The 17,897-nt window shown below is 42.4% G+C and overlaps 1 pseudogene; it reads left to right on the top strand.

Moving 5' to 3' along the window:
* Positions 1–17,601, top strand: part of LOC148475032 (patched domain-containing protein 3-like) — a 44,404-nt pseudogene extending 26,803 nt beyond the window's left edge.
* The last annotated feature ends 296 nt before the right edge of the window (positions 17,602–17,897 follow it).

Raw genomic sequence — 17,897 nt, 5'->3', positions numbered from 1 at the left:
TCAATTCTTACTGGTGAAAGCAAGGACATATTTTTTCTTTTGCATATTCTACCTTTTCTTCTTGTATAATAAAGAAGTAAAAGCTTATTTACTATTATATGCTACTGATAGAAAATCATACCTGTCCTCAAAAACATCAACTCCAGTTACAGTAGGTAATTTTGATAATAAAGAGAAGTGAGCCTGCCGATCATGAATACTGTACGTTAATATTTCTGTATAATGTGTCTTAGCAATAAACATTAATATACATGACAGTAATATAGTTGTTTGCTTGTATCCAGTCAGATGGCTGACAATAACCATGGTCGCCATTCATAATATTAACACCACAATGTCGACACTAGAATGTGGACATGGTTTAACATGTCAACAAGCACCATGTCAGTATCCTCAGAATGTCAACATGTTCACAATATCTGGACATGTTCAGGAGAGAGTTAGGGTTAGGCTGCGGGAGGGAGGTTATTGTTAGGCAGTGGGGGTGGGAAGAAGGTTATATTTTTGCACTAGGGGAGGGTTAGGAGTAGGGATTAATGTTAGTGTGAGAATGCTCACCAGAATGCACCTGAGTCACCTGTTTGTGCCGGAAATGCTGCTCACGGGAAGAGGACATTGCAGATGCCGGGACCACCTAAGTGACCAATGGGCCACCAGGGACATTAGGTCAACATTCTGCCTTTTGAGAAAGCCACTGCTAGAGGTGAAATGCGTTAACGATAAACTGTCTGACGTTCCACTTTACATACCTGCACCTCCAGAGCTACTACCTGCCACCCCGTGGAGATCGTGCACATCAAGTGCCATAAATCTTTCTACAGCAGCTTCACCTGGCGTGCGCAACTACGACCCACGTGTCGTTGGATTTCCCCTCTGACCCATACTAACATTTGGCCACTGGGATACGGCTCCCACAAGTGTGACATAGACATAACCTCAGTAGCGGACGGATCATGCAACTGATCGCAGGGTCACAATCCAGTTGGTAGGAACAGCGTTCCCACTGTGCTGCCGGAGGATACATTATTCACAGCACTGACAGGTCTGTCCATCCGAGGAGGTGATATTCATGGGTATGTGAACTCTATGTGGACACTGTGGGCCTGATTCAGACCCACTCGCAAGCGCATAACACTTGCGAGCTCGCCGCGCGCATGCGCAAGCCCCGAAGCGAGAGAGAAATTCTCTTGCTCTGGGACTCTCTACAAACGGGGTGGCTGTCGATGTTGATCGACAGCTCTCCCCGTTTAGTAAGCCGGCCAGGGGGGGTGGCTGGCCAAACGGAGGCATTCCTGAAGGAACACCTGCCATTTGGGGGCGGCCCCACTGACATCACGAGTGATGTCAGTGGTGAGCTTCCAGCTCTATTAGAGCCGGAAGCTCACTGGGGCTTGCGGCAGACGAGACCCTACCACAAGGGTCTCGTCGCATGCCCCGATGGTCTTGACCATCGTGACCATCAGCTTGGCGAGCGGCCAGGAGGCCGCACCAATAATAAAAAAAAAAAGCCCTGATTCAGAGCGAGCGCTCTTTCAGAGCGTCTGGCTCTGAATCAGGCCCTGTGTTTCAGGCTACATACAGCCACGCTATCTCCTGATATACTCAATAGCAGAGTTACAAGACATTCTCATTTATAGCATAGGCCCTCATTCAGAGCCGTACGCTCTGAGCAGAGCGCACGCTCTGAATGAGGGCCGTCCTCCATAACTATGGAGCGTCCTCCTGGACGCTCGTATAGCTGTGGGTCACCACCCACAGCCTATACGAGCGTGCAGTTTGATGGCCGCGATGGTCTCGACCATCGCGACCATCGAAACTGCGAGCCGGAGCCTGCGGTTGAGGTTTTCAACCGCAAGGCCCGAAGTGATTTTGGCTCTATCAGAGCCAAAATCACTCCCACTGACATCACTAGTGATGTCAGTGGGACGGCTTCTGACGGTAGGCGTTCCCTTAGGAACGCCACCCGTCAGGGAGGCACGCCCCCGGCACGCCCAACAAAGGGGGCGTGCTGTCAATCAACATCGACAGCACGCCCCCTTTGATCAGACACAACGAGCGAAGGAAAGTCCTTCGCTCGTCGCGTCTGGCGCATGCGCACGACGGAGCTCCCTCCATCGTGCGCATGCTCAGTGCAGAACATTGACCCACTTGCGAGCGGACAGCCGCTCGTGAGTGGGTCTGAATCAGGCCCATTGTCTGCTATATCAATTATATGGATAATTTCATCGGCTCTATAAGTGACTATGGGGGGTATTCAATTTGGATGCGAAAAGTCAGAATCGGTGATAAATTATCACCAATGACGTCATTTTTGCATGTTTCAATTATCCCCGTATTCAATTTCAAAGACTTTTCGCAGATTCTAAAAGTCTTTGAAAAAAAATGGGGATAACTATTCACCATGTTTTACATGGCGAAAAAAAGTGCAGAATTGCGGTTTAGTGGTGCAGGCTTAAAAAAAATAGCCTGCACCCTTGGGAAAGTCATTTAAAAATAAACTGTGTTAAAAAAAGTTAAATAAAAAAATAGGGACACCCCAAAAAAATGACTTAAAAATTTGGGGTGAAAAAAAAAAAAGTGGAAACAGTGTTTAAAAATAGGGAAATAGGTTCAGGGGTGTTCTGCAAATATGCGGCAGGTGTTTTCTAGAATAGATTATTAGCTGCAGGTGCATTTTTGCAGAATTTTAAAAAAATTACTTTAGGGACTTAAAAATATGCTAGTACCCATTTTCATGTACCACTTAAAAAAACAAAAAAAATAAGTGTTCTTCTGCATCACTTCTTCAATGTCGGGAAAAAACACCTGCCGCCGCTATTTAAAACCCTGACTTTCTTTTGCAGCCAAAAACGGGGGTACCCATAATGATCCCCCATATCTGGACATCTTTACTGGGGTCCTAGAATTAATTCCCAAAAATTCCCATTCGCTGGGTCCCGTTTTTGCTGATTTTAAATTGAATACGGGGATAAAGCGGGCACGCGCCCAATACTTTATCCCAGGAAAAGCTCCAATGTGGAGCGAAAAGTCCAGCATGGACTTTTCGCTCCCAAATTGAATACGGGCCTATATCTTTGTTTAGGATTGTTACCAATTTTTATTAACATTATTTTTACCTTGTTGTCGCAATTTTTGATATACCAATCAGATTTCTGTAAGTGTTTTATTATGCCCTTTGTGATATAAGAGCTATAATATTAGATATCTGGATATACACCAGCACATATTCTCATTTATATCATTATGTATTAAAATGTTTTATTATCAAAGATTCATTTGATTAATGTGTGTTTGTGCAGTCCTTTTCCACCTATTTTTCTATATATTTCTTGTTGTTGGAAAGAGTGGCAATATTCCCAGGTGGTAAGCAGCAGCCTACGCGATTTTCTACTTGATTAGTGCTTGCTTGGTGCCTGGTAATTTTATTTATTCAACATTCTATAATGTTCACATGACATCTGTGCATGTTCCTTCTGTAATGCACAGTACTCCCTTTATCTACACTTTAGAAACTCCACTTTTTCGATTACCATCAGATTTTCCTTTGCTGTGTAAGATTTTCATTTATTTGCGTTTGAGCAGGAGGAGCGCACTACAAATTCACCTGCGTCAAATAAATGTGTTGTGTCATGTGTAGAGTGGAGCTGAACTTGCTCTATGCCTCCTTACAACACAGGACAATTCGAGGGAAGATACTGTATGCAGCATCTCACGCTACTTCAGAAATGGTGTCATATAAGGCCATGCTATTACAGGGGCGCACTATAATATGCACTATGGCACAGTGTTATTGTAAATATATAATGTATAAATATATAAGGCAGCATAAAGTACAGTACTTGGCTATATTATTGATGCGTCCTCAGCTAACCCATGTACTGAAATCACTTGTCCCTTTTTTATTTACGCCAGATATCCTATTTCACATCAGTATCTCGGCAGCAGGAATTTGAAGGCACAACTAAAGCTGTGATTCCACTTTTCTCCAATTACATATTTTGTTACCATATTATTTTCTATTGTGTCATGTGTAAGGTAAGATTATTTGTCTTCATAAACATATTAGTTATTATATTATCATGCATTACAAATTTTCCCACCAGAGATATGTTCATATTTGAATAATAGAATATATTGATAGTTTTGCTATGTGTAGTTTAAACTGCATGAAAACATTTTACATAAAAAAATTATTTCATTAAAAATAAATTTTGGACCTTAGATTTGTATTTGCAAATATATACACATACTAGTAATTTTGGATCTGTCCTATGACGGGTCAGGATCTGTCCCTTCTCCATCCCCGCTTCGCCCTTGTTCCTACCTCCATCCTCAATTCCCCATCTTTATCCCACCTCCACCTTCTGTCCCGCCTCTATCCCTGCTGTCCCCCTGCCCTCTTTTCCACCTCTGTCCCCAATCCACTTCTAATCTGCCATCTGTCCCGCTTCCACCCCTGCTACGCCTCCACCCTCTGTCCCGCCTACATTCTTGATCCACCTCCACCCACTCCTCTGTCCTTCATCTTGGACCCATTATACATACCCACTAGTGACCTCCTCGCCATTGGGGGAAGGGGAGCCTACAGTGCATGTAAGAGACATGACCGACTTATTCAATTATTTTGTAGATACTATATACTAAATGACACTAGATACTGTATTCAGTAAAACATAATCCTGCGCAGTTGTCGTATAACTGCATGTAATAATTCCGCCTCTTTATGAAATTAATGGCCCGATTCAGACCCATTAGCAAGTCTGTGTTCGCACGTAGCCAGCCGATGTTTGCAATCTGCGCATGCGTATAAGATGCAGAGTGCGTGCGCGAAGCAGGCGCAGAGAACGAGAATGCGATCTCAGGCAGAATGCAGACCCAGCAATCAGTGATTGACAGGAAGTGCCATTTGTGGGAGTCGACGTGGGGGTTGTCGGCTGAACACAGGTGTGTCTGTGTGCTCCGACGCCGTTTTATTGGAGTGCATAAATTACGGTTTGCGACTGCATTTGTCGCTGGTGATACACACAGCGAGTGAAAGGTGAGCAGTTTTTGAGGAAGGGTATGGCCAACCACAACTCTGCATGTAGATCATCCCTGACTTGATGTTACTGATGTTTCCACAGGGGTGAGAATGCAATCAGTGATAATAGTCTGCGTACTTGTACAACTGCCTACGCATCATTTAACCACTTTACTGAGAGAACTAGTGCACCTGCTTGTCTTCACAATTATATTGGAAATCCTGGCTTGTTTTTTGTTTTTTGGGCCAATAATTAACTTATTTTGACATGTGTGAGTGTATATCTAACACACATGTTTAGTTAAAAACAACTCTTTCAAACACCCAATTTCTCTGTGTAAATCAGGGAGAATAAACTGCATTTTTAAAGTTAATTATCAAGATCAAATGTAGTATTAGCTCTAATTAAATGGCTACACTAAACAATCTGCTATCAAATCACTTCAATCACTTAAAATAAACAGGTCCAATTTCCTTAACTAATGCAAAACCTGTAGTGAGATACAAACAATCGCCCTTGAAAATGCAATCGCAACAACACACTTAAGCAACCGAAGTAGGGATATGCTGGAATGTCCGTGCGTGCATCTGTGCGTACATTATCGTGCGGTAAGGGAGGAGGTACTGGCCATGTTGTTGGGCATCTGCTTTTTACTCCGTAGCTACTGTGTGATTGCATTTATTTGCATATGTTCGCTTGTAAAAGGCTACATGCGAACGCAGCCTTGCGAACGGGTCTGAATCAGGCCCTAAGTTCATATACCTAACTTTCCCCTCTTAAACACAAATTCAATTTCACTCCTGATTATATTGTTATGTAATAGGTTGTTTGTGTTTTTTGTTTTGTTTTTTCTTTACTTTATATGTGTTAAGGAATAAGATAGTAGAAATAAAATGTTTAATTTGTTTAATTTAATGTTTTTTTCTCAACATTTCTTTGATGTTTAATTCTTTACAGACTTGACTGTGTGAGAAATAAATTCTGGGTTGCTGGATTTGGAGTAGTTTCTTCCAGATTAGCTGTTCTATCTAGTTTTGGGCTGTTGTTACTGTGTGGAGTGCCCTTTGTCGTTACAGTAGCAAATGCCCCATTTCTTATTCTAGGTAAGTTTATCAGAAGGGAGGAACAGAACTATAGGATTAAGCATGTTATTTTTACTTTATTTAAACTTTCTTTGTTGTTCTTAACTTTCCCAGACAATGATTTACATACTGTATAGTTTTAGCTTATTATTCATATTTATACATGTTCTGTGTATTGTGGCAGTATCACCAGAGGTGGCGCTGGTGAGCAGCAGATTCTGTGTGGGGCAGGACAGATCCACCCACACAGAGTAGAAAAGCATTGTGGGATGATGCCTAATGCCTGCGTTGTGGAGAGAGCTCAGGTGTGGGCTGATGAGAAGGCAGACCAGTCAGGATGCTGCTGGAAACAGTCTGTGTGAGACTGTGTCAGCCAGAGAGCCCAGTGAAGCTAAGCGAGCCATTGGGGGCCAGGAGGCCTGTGTCTGGACCTTGCAGGAGGCAAGGGGGACCATAAACCTCTCAGACTGTGTGACATTGAAGCAGCGGGGCTCCAGGCTGAGGAGGCCAGGGCCTACTGTATATCTGGAGGATACAGTGAAGGAACAGAGACTGTGAGAGACTTTATTGGTAGATTATCTGCAACCCTTATAGAGAGGGTTCAATAAGTGAGTTAGATGCCCTAAATAGGGGCTAGGTTGTTTATTATTTTCTGTTTGTTTCCTGACTTTCCATGCTGGAAAGTAAAGCATCATTTATTTACTTGAAAGCTGTGTGTGAACCCTCATTAAGCACCTAAACACTGCACCAATCCACCCTCTGCCGAGCTATTTATCCCCAAGATATCACAGTATATAATTCTATATTTGTCACTGTCCTATGTGTTGTTTTGTTTAGTTGAGAACTAGGTGACGGAAAGCTAAGGGAAGACACATTACTAATTATTGTAAGTGGTATATTTTCTAAAGTGTTGGTTTATAGAAGTGGAGGTGTTGCCCAAGGCAACCAATCAGATTCTACTTATAATTTATCCAGCACTTTTAGGGAGTAAATTATTAGTGTTAGTGTTGTTTCGTCATTAGTGTTAGAGTATTAGTGTTAGGGTGTTAGAGTTTGGGGTTATGATATTGGAGTTAGAGTTGTGTTAGGCGATTAGGTTAGAGGCTTGATTAGGGTCAGCGGTAAAGGTTGATAAGGGTTTAGGGTTTCTTGGAAATTAGTGTTAGGGTTTTAGGGTTAGGGAATAGTCACAAGGTCCAGCTAGGGATAGTGTCCAGGATGAAGTGCAGGAGCCATAGGGTGTTAAGTATTTCCTTGATATGGAGAAAGCAGGTGTTTAATTGGAGGCCAAAGTGCAGTTTCTTCAAAGTAGTTTTACAATAGTAGAGATTTCAGGTTGACTGTAATCCTACTGTATTCCTCCTGTTTAACTTCTGTATACCTCTTATAATACATTAAATGTAATTACACCTATAAAAAAACACTTGAATAAGAAAAAAACAGAGCAGCCTATACCTGCTGCAGCCTATACATGTTGAGTCTCCCATATCCAAAATGCTTGGGACCAGGGGTATTTTGGATAATGGAATATTCCGTATTTTGGAATATTTGCATCTCATAATGAAATATCTTGGGAATGGGACCCAAATATACACACACAATGCATTTATGTGTTATATACACCATATACACACAGCCTACAGGTCATTTTATAATTTTGTGGCTCAATCAAAGTTTGTGTACAGAAATGAAATTCATTTATGTTTCATATACACCTTATGCACACAGCCTGAAGGTAATTTTATACAATATTTGTAATAATTTGTGCCTTAGACAAAGTTTCTGTACATTGAACCATCAAAAATCAAAGATTTCATTATCTCAGTCATGCCAAAATTATTCCGTATTTTGGAATATTCCGTATTTCGGAATATTTGGATATGGGAGACTCAACCTGTATACTAATTAATAAATAGCAAAGATGTGTGCCGACCCCCGTTTTTTGGTTTTGGTTCTAATTCATCATTTCGTTTCCCTCTCGTGTTTTGGATCTGTATTTTTAAAAAAAATTGTAGCCCATAATTTGGGCCTGTTTTTGTTCCTACAGTAGATGTAACCAACCTAAGGCCAAAAGTGCAAATGATGAACATCCACTGACCGTAGCGGAGTTAATTTTGTTTTAGTCTGCACCCATCTGAGGTTCAAGGACCGTCGACCAGGAGAGTAGCGAAGGCTTGAAGGAGCGACCAAGCGGTAGACCTGCACCGCAGCACAGTTTTTGCACCACCCCCTTGCCAGCCCTCCACATTTAAGTAGATTTCTTGAATGATCAATTTATTGTTTGATTGATTGATTAATTGATCGATTGATTAGTGTTGATAATTCTACAGTAAAAAAGCAAATCAGAGAGCTGGAAAGCATTGTTAAAAAACAAGCATTCAAAATCCCAAATTAAGTTGATTGATTCATTTATTGATTAATTCAGTAGTCATAATTGAAATATAAAAAAAGCAAATCAGAGAAGTTGAAAGCATTGTTAAAAAACAAGCATCCAAAATCCCAGTGAAGTTGACTGATTAATTGATTAGTGTTGATAATTTTACTATAAAATAAAGCAAATTAAGGAAGTTGAAAGCATTGTTATTTTTAAAAAATAAGCATCCAAAGTCACAATGAAGTTGTTTGATTGATTAATTGATCAGAGTTGATAATTTAACTATAAAAAAGAAAATCAGAGAAGAGGAAAGCATTGTTAAAAAACAAGCATCCAAGATCTCAATGAAGTTGATTCCTTAGGATATAAGGCCTAGTCAAACTGAATAATTAATTATATGATATGATGATACTAGTCTGTATTTGCTGAGAAGCTGCTGGAAATGGGGCCTATGTATCTGGATGAGAAGCTGATGATGGATGACATTGCAAGATACAAAAGAACATTAAAGATCCAGTAAAGCACATAAATATACAAAACACTGCCTGTCATACAATCTTGGCAAAGCCCATAATGAAAAGTGGTTCAAGGTGTAATTGTCCTTGGGCACTCCCACCCGCCTTTATGTTGTATATTAAAAAGGGCATGCACAGTTTAACAAGCCAATCACTTCAGGGACAGGGACTGCCACTTTTGTGACTGAAGTGATTAGGTTACTTCGGTCCCCACAAAACAAGCTACCAATAGGCAGCTAACAGTAATGACTGTCATACTGTTGAGGTTTCCAGATATGTTAGGAGGTGTTTTTCATCTGTAGAAACAAAAGATCTAATGTTTAAGATGCCCGCCAATCAGGGCCGTAGCTAGGGTAGTGCTGCCGGTGCCATTGCACAGGGCACCACAGATCAGGGGGTGCTGTTTGGGCCTGTCAAATTTCTGTTTATTATCATTCTCACTTGTAGCTTCCTCTGATTTCATCCCCAGCATCTCCTGGCCTCTCCTATCTCTTCCCTGGCCCTTCCCTATGTGGCCATTCCCCTTTTTTGGGTGCGTTATGTCCCTTTGAAAAATGAGGGGGGCGCCAATGCTCTTTCTGGCCCAGGGCATCAGAAAGTCTAGTTATGGCTCTGCCGCCAATAGCCATATTGTGAAGGGATGTGCAAACTGGCCATTGCAATTGAGCCTGCAATCAAAGAGACTATGCAGACCCATCGCAGAGTGATTAACAGGAAGTGCCATTTGTGGGTGGTGACGGGAGAGTGGTCAGCGAAACGCAGGCATGCCAGTGTGTTTCAATGCAATTGCATGGGCCGTGCATAAATTAGCCACTGCAATGCCATAGCGTGCAATGAAGTTAGCAAGTTCTGAGTAAGGTCAAACCTTGTAAAAGTGTGCGAGAGGCTACGATGGTACTCAATTCTACCAATGGTTTTGCAGTCTTGCTAATTATTACGGATGTGTGTAAGGTAAGGTGGGCATCCCTGTGTAGTACAGCGGTGGCATAGCGATCACAATGGATTGGCATGGTATCGCAGTTGAACTGCGTTTGGAATCGCTATTGCATTTGCAGTTGCGATCCGTAATGAATCAGGCACAAAGTACCAACCAATCAGCTCCTAACTAACTTTACAGGCTGTGTTTGAAAAATGACAGTTAAGAGTTGATTGGTTGGTACTTTATATCAATCCGCTTTATCTCTCTCTAAGGCTTAGTACATAGAGTGAGTTTCAGTGGATGGGAGAACCTCTAGTGAAGCCTTGGAGGTGAGTGGGAAAGGAAGAGAGACCAGTGTGGAGGAGAAACGTTGGTCTGAGAAGAAGCAGACATTTGATAAAGATTACAATCAATTGCAATTACTGTGAGATGTATTTCTATTGTGATTAATACACTTCATTATTACTGTATTTCACTTTGTGTACAGGACAACTATGTATTATGTATATGCTTATACTGATGTTATATGCCTTTTTACAGGTATGTAATTTAATAATAAGATTATGTGTGATACTTATATGTAATTTAAATGTAATTTAAATATGTTTGCAATTTACATAGGTAATGGAGATGAAATAATAGTAATCTAATAAGGAAAACCAAGTGCAATTTTTGTAAAAGAAAATGATATTATTATTAAAAGTAATATGTCATATGCAAGATATATAGAAAACAATCCTTATCATCAATTCCAAATATTAAATCCCATAGCTTTAGAAGTATTAGAATTATTGCGCTAAAATACAGTATGTTTGAAGTAATTACTTATAAATTCATATTAATGCTTTGTCTTCCAGGTGTTGGAGTAGATGACATGTTCATTATGATTTCCAGCTGGCAACAAACTAAAGTAAAGAGTAATGTTGAAGAAAGAATGGCTGAGACATACACTGAAGCTGCAGTCTCGATAATCATCACAACTCTCACAGATGTTCTAGCTTTCTACATAGGAATTATGATGCCTTTTCAATCGGTGAAGTCATTTTGTATTTATGCTGGAACTTCCTTATTATTCTGTTTCCTGTATAATATCACTTTCTTTGGGGCATTTTTAGCCCTTAATGGTAGATGGGAAGATAGGCATTGGCTGCTTTGCAGAAGGGTGATGGAGCAAAAAGATGATCACCGTTCCTCCTCATATAACCTGTGCTGTGTTGGGGGAAAATACAACCAAATCACTGGTAAAGAGAGTAACCATCCAGTTGCTGATTTTTTCCGGGAGCAATATGGTCCATTCCTCGCAAAAATCTGGGTCAAGTGTTTTCTGCTAGCTCTGTATGGTGGATACCTGGCCAGCAGTATATATGGCTGTTTTCAGGTGCAGGAAGGGATTGATCTACGTAATTTGGCTACTGATAACTAGGGGTGAGCGGGTTCGGATTTCTGAAATCCGAACCCCCCCGAGCCCCCCCGATCCGAGTCCGATCCGAGTCAGGCTCGACTTTTCCCGCCTGACTCGGATCTGAAATCGAGGCAAAACGTCATCTTCCCGCCTTCCGAGTCTCGCGGGTTTTGGATCCTATATAAGGTACCCACGTCGGCGCCATTTTCTCACTCGGCTGTGGACAGTGAAGAGGGAGGGTGGGAGTTAGGGCTGTGTAGTGTAGTGTAGTGTAGTGCTGCTGTTGTCCACTACTTCAAAGTCCATAGGGGCTGGCTGTGTTGTGCTGTGCTGCTGTTGTTAATAGGGGCTGTGTCCACTACTTCAAAGTCCATAGGGGCTGGCTGGACTGTGTTGTGCAGTCAGTTCTCCATAGGGGCTGTGTCCACTCCAAAGTCCTGTGCAGTGTCCCAGTCCTAAAGGAGTGCTGTAGTGTTGTCCAGGGGGTGCTCTGTCCATCAGGGGTGCTCCCCCCAAGTGCTAAAAAAATAATATATTTTCTGTGTTTGTGAATTGTGTGCGCAGTAGCCGCACGTGCATCAACAAAGTAGTGCCAAGCGTGCGCCTGTGTCATAAGTAAAGGGCCGGCTGGCTTGACCGTTAAGGGTGCTGTAACCCCCGAAAGTACACTCCAGTCCAAACCAAAAAAAAAATTATTTTCTGTGTTTGTGAATTGTGTGCGCAGTAGCCGCACGTGCATCAACAAAGTAGTGCCAAGCGTGCGCCTGTGTCATAAGTAAAGGGCCGGCTGGCTTGACCGTTAAGGGTGCTGTAACCCCCGAAAGTACACTCCAGTCCAAACCAAAAAAAAAATTATTTTCTGTGTTTGTGAATTGTGTGCGCAGTAGCCGCACGTGCATCAACAAAGTAGTGCCAAGCGTGCGCCTGTGTCATAAGTAAAGGGCCGGCTGGCTTGACCGTTAAGGGTGCTGTAACCCCCGAAAGTACACTCCAGTCCAAACCAAAAAAAAAATTATTTTCTGTGTTTGTGAATTGTGTGCGCAGTAGCCGCACGTGCATCAACAAAGTAGTGCCAAGCGTGCGCCTGTGTCATAAGTAAAGGGCCGGCTGGCTTGACCGTTAAGGGTGCTGTAACCCCCGAAAGTACACTCCAGTCCAAACCAAAAAAAAAATTATTTTCTGTGTTTGTGAATTGTGTGCGCAGTAGCCGCACGTGCATCAACAAAGTAGTGCCAAGCGTGCGCCTGTGTCATAAGTAAAGGGCCGGCTGGCTTGACCGTTAAGGGTGCTGTAACCCCCGAAAGTACACTCCAGTCCAAACCAAAAAAAAAATTATTTTCTGTGTTTGTGAATTGTGTGCGCAGTAGCCGCACGTGCATCAACAAAGTAGTGCCAAGCGTGCGCCTGTGTCATAAGTAAAGGGCCGGCTGGCTTGACCGTTAAAGGGTGCTGTAACCCCCGAAAGTACACTCCAGTCCAAACCAAAAAAAAATTATTTTCTGTGTTTGTGAATTGTGTGCGCAGTAGCCGCACGTGCATCAACAAAGTAGTGCCAAGCGTGCGCCTGTGTCATAAGTAAAGGGCCGGCTGGCTTGACCGTTAAAGGGTGCTGTAACCCCCGAAAGTACACTCCAGTCCAAACCAAAAAAAAATTATTTTCTGTGTTTGTGAATTGTGTGCGCAGTAGCCGCACGTGCATCAACAAAGTAGTGCCAAGCGTGCGCCTGTGTCATAAGTAAAGGGCCGGCTGGCTTGACCGTTAAGGGTGCTGTAACCCCCGAAAGTACACTCCAGTCCAAACCTAAAAAAAAATTATTTTCTGTGTTTGTGAATTGTGTGCGCAGTAGCCGCACGTGCATCAACAAAGTAGTGCCAAGCGTGCGCCTGTGTCATAAGTAAAGGGCCGGCTGGCTTGACCGTTAAGGGTGCTGTAACCCCCGAAAGTACACTCCAAACCAAATAAAAAAATATTTTCTGTGTTTGTGAATTGTGTGCACTGTGGCTGCACGTGCATCAACAAAGGAGCAGCGCCAAGCGTGCGCCTGTGTCCCATAAGTAAAGAGCCGGCTGGCTCATTTCTTAAAGGGTGGTGTAACCCACAAAGTGCACTACTCTCCAGCAAAAATAAAATAATATTTTCTGTGTTTGTGTGCGCTTTAGCCGCACGTATATATATCAATATAACATAAATGGAGGACCAAACTTTCTCCGATAAAAATAAAATAGGGAAAGATCAAGAACCTCTTCCTCCTAGTGCTGTTGCTGCTGCTGGGAGTTGTTCATCATCCCAGAGAGGAAGTAGGAACATCACTACTTTTACTAAACAATTGACCCTCCAACAGTCCCTAGCGATGAGGATGAAGTACGACAGCAGTCATCCTGAAGCAAAACGTATAACTGAGGCCTTGACTGCTATGTTGGTGTTAGACGTGCGTCCGGTATCCGACATTAGTGCAGTGGGATTTAGACAATTGATGGAGGTAGTGTGTCCTCGGTTCCAAATCCCGTCTAGATTCCACCTGCATCCTCAAAGCAGCAGCGACAAGCTTGCGTCTGTCTGTTAAAGGGTGGTGACACCCTCAAAGTGTTCTACACAAACAATTAAAATATTGTTCTTTTTTTTTCGGTCTTTGTGAAATGTGTGGGCTGTAGCCTCACCTGCATCCTTAAAGCAGCAGCGACAAGCGTGCGTCTGTCTGTTAAAGGGTGGTGTAACTCTCAAAGTGTTCCAAAAAATAAAAAACTATTTTTTTAATGTGTTTGTGACTTGTGTGCGATGTAGCCACACTTGCATCCTCAAAGCAGCAGCGACAAGCGTGCGTCTGTCTGTTAAAGGGTGGTGACACCCTCAAAGTGTGCTACACAAACAATTAAAATATTGTTCTTTTTTTTTTGGTCTTTGTGAAATGTGTGGGCTGTAGCCACACCTGCATCCTTAAAGCAGCAGCGACAAGCGTGCGTCTGTCTGTTAAAGGGTGGTGACACCCTCAAAGTGTGCTACACAAACAATTAAAATATTGTTCTTTTTTCTGTCTTTGTGAATTGTGTGGGCTGTAGCCGCACCTGCATCCTTAAAGCAGCAGCGACAAGCGTGCGTCTGTCTGTTAAAGGGTGGTGACACCCTCAAAGTGTGCTACACAAACAATTAAAATATTGTTCTTTTTTCTGTCTTTGTGAATTGTGTGGGCTGTAGCCGCACCTGCATCCTTAAAGCAGCAGCGACAAGCGTGCGTCTGTCTGTTAAAGGTTGGTGACACCCTCAAAGTGTGCTACACAAACAATTAAAATATTGTTCTTTTTTTTTTGGTCTTTGTGAAATGTGTGGGCTGTAGCCGCACCTGCATCCTTAAAGCAGCAGCGACAAGCGTGCGTCTGTCTGTTAAAGGGTGGTGACACCCTCAAAGTGTTCTACACAAACAATTAAAATATTGTTCTTTTTTTTTCGGTCTTTGTGAAATGTGTGGGCTGTAGCCGCACCTGCATCCTTAAAGCAGCAGCGACAAGCGTGCGTCTGTCTGTTAAAGGGTGGTGTAACTCTCAAAGTGTTCCAAAAAATAAAAAACTATTTTTTTAATGTGTTTGTGACTTGTGTGCGATGTAGCCACACTTGCATCCTCAAAGCAGCAGCGACAAGCGTGCGTCTGTCTGTTAAAGGGTGGTGACACCCTCAAAGTGTGCTACAGAAACAATTAAAATATTGTTCTTTTTTTTTCTGTCTATGTGAATTGTGTGGGCTGTAGCCGCACCTGCATCCTTAAAGCAGCAGCGACAAGCGTGCATCTGTCTGTTAAAGGGTGATGACACCTCAAAGTGTTCTACACAAACAATTAAAATATTGTTCTTTTTTTTTTCGGTCTTTGTGAAATGTGTGGGCTGTAGCCGCACCTGCATCCTTAAAGCAGCAGCGACAAGCGTGCGTCTGTCTGTTAAAGGGTGGTGACACCTCAAAGTGTTCTACACAAACAATTAAAATATTCTTCTTCTTTTTTCTGTCTTTGTGAATTGTGTGGGCTGTAGCCGCACTTGCATCCTCAAAGCAGCAGCGACAACCGTGCGTCTGTCTATTAAAGGGTGGTGTAACCCTCAAAGTGTGCTCCACAAACAATAAAAATATTCTTTTTTTTTTTCTGTCTTTTTGAATTGTGTGGGCTGTAGCCGCACTTGAATCCTCAAAGCAGCAGCGACAAGCGTGCGTCTGTCTGTTAAAGGATTACATCGGTGACAGCATCCAAGTAGGCATGTCAGACAGTCCGTACCTGTACTGGCAGGAAAAAGAAGCAATTTGGAGGTCCCTGTACAAACTGGCTCTATTTTACCTGAGTTGCCCCCCCTCCAGTGTGTACTCCGAAAGAGTGTTTAGTGCAGCCGGGAACCTTGTCAGCGAAAGGCGTAGGAGGTTGCTTCCACAAAATGTGGAGAAGATGATGTTCATAAAATGAATTATCAACTCTTCCAGGGAGACCAGCCTCCAGAACGTACAGAGGGACCTGTGGTTCCAGCAGGGACGAATGAATACTCTGTGAGGATGAGGATGTACACACTGAAGAGGGTGAGGAATCGGTGGATGAGGAGGATGAGGATGACATCTTGCCTCCGTAGAGCCAGTTTGTGCAGGGACACATTAATTGCCAGCTTGTTTTGTGGGGGCCCAAACGAACCAATCATTTCAGCCACAGTTGTGTGGCAGACCCTGGCGCTGAAATGATTGATTTGTTAAAGTGTGCATGTCCTGTTTATACAACATAAGGGTGGGTGGGAGGGCCCAAGGACAATTCCATCTTGCACTTCTTTTTTTTCTTTGCATTATGTACAGTTTGGGGCCTAGTTTTTCTAACTGCCATCCTGTCTGCCACTGCAGTGTCACTCCTAGATGGGTCACGTGTTTGTGCCGCCCACTCGTGTCGCTTAGCATAGTCATCCAGCTACCTCGGTGCAACCTTTTGGACATGAAAACACTATTGTGAGGTGTGAGGTGTTCAGAATAGACTGGAAATGAGTGGAAATTAAGGTTATTGAGGTTAATAATAGCATAGGAGCAGAGAAACCAACAAATTCTGTGATTTTAGCTGTTTTTATGCTTTTTAAAAAAAAAATACAGATCCAAAACACAAAACCCAGAACCCAAAACACGGAAGGGTGGTTTTGGCAAAACCAATCCAGATCCAAAACACGAAGAAAGATCCAGATCCAAAACCAAAACACAAAACACGAAAAGTGGCCGGTGCACACCCCTACTGATAACTCATATGTTCGTTCCTTCTATGACAATGAAGATTTATATTTCTCAGAGTATGGTCCCAGAGTTATGGTTGTTATTACAGATGAGATTTCATACTGGGATTCAGATGTATGTCTTAAAATTGATAGGTGTATAGAGTCACTTAAGGCTGGCTCCTATGTTAGTGAGTCTCTCTCAGAGTCATGGTTGGACGTGTACATAGGCATTGTTAATCTACTTAAACTTGACATTAATGATAAAAATAATTTTATTGGAAACCTATCACAACTCTTTAAATTTGCTCCTGATTATAAACAAGATGTGGACATTCACTCGGGGTTTATAAGAGCTTCTCGTTTCTTTATCCAGACTGCGAATGTCACTTCTTCAGTAGATGAGAGAGATATGTTAAACAATGTCAGGAACACAGCGATGACCTGTGACATCCCGGTCCTTGTGTACCATCCAGCCTTTATATACTTTGACCAATATGTCGTAATCATCCAGACCACCATCCAGAATGTTGTGGTTGCTGCAGCTGCCACGTTTGTGGTCTCAATACTGCTAATTCCAAATCCTCTATGTTCCCTGTGGGTAACTTTCACCATGGCTTCCATTTTAGTTGGTGTCACCGGTTTTATGGCTTTCTGGGATGTTAACTTAGATTCCATCTCTATCATCAACCTTGTTATCTGCATTGGGTTTTCTGTTGACTTCTCAGCACACATTTCATATGCCTATGTATCTAGCCAGAAGTCCACAGTCAATGAGATGATGACCGATGCTTTACATGCTCTTGGTTATCCTATAGTGCAAGGTGCTCTGTCCACCATCCAAGGGTCATTTTTCTTTCCACATCAGCAAGTTACATCTTTAGAACATTTTTTAAGATCATCTTCCTGGTTATTACATTTGGAATGCTGCATGGACTGATTTTACTTCCAGTTTTTCTAACATTGTTTGGAAAATGTGGCAAAAAATGTTATGATGCCTCAATAGTAAAAACATCTAGAGGCCAGATGTCTGCTGATACAAGAGAAAATCCAAACAGAGACAGTAATTTGCAATGAAATGTAAAAGAATTAAAATGACATAAATAATATACATTTAATTAACACTTATTAATTTATCTTTACACATCTATCCTTTTACACTACACTATCACCTTTTTTCCCCTTTTCGTGTGACGCCCTGGGGATGGTCCTTGGCTGGAATATTTTGGGGTGCCTTGCTTCATGGATGTGAACCCCTTAATGTTAGGGACGCTGGTATAGAGGAGTCTTGACGTTGGCCCAGCGCTTATTCATATATTTGCAAATGTATGCAACCAATACCTCTGAATTTCTATTATCATGTAGGATTCAAG

Source organism: Taudactylus pleione, unplaced genomic scaffold (assembly GCF_031769625.1).
Source record: "Taudactylus pleione unplaced genomic scaffold, aTauple2 ptg000788l, whole genome shotgun sequence".
In the NCBI taxonomy this organism is placed as follows: Eukaryota; Metazoa; Chordata; class Amphibia; order Anura; family Myobatrachidae; genus Taudactylus; species Taudactylus pleione.
This window is presented reverse-complemented; position numbering and strand designations above follow the sequence as displayed.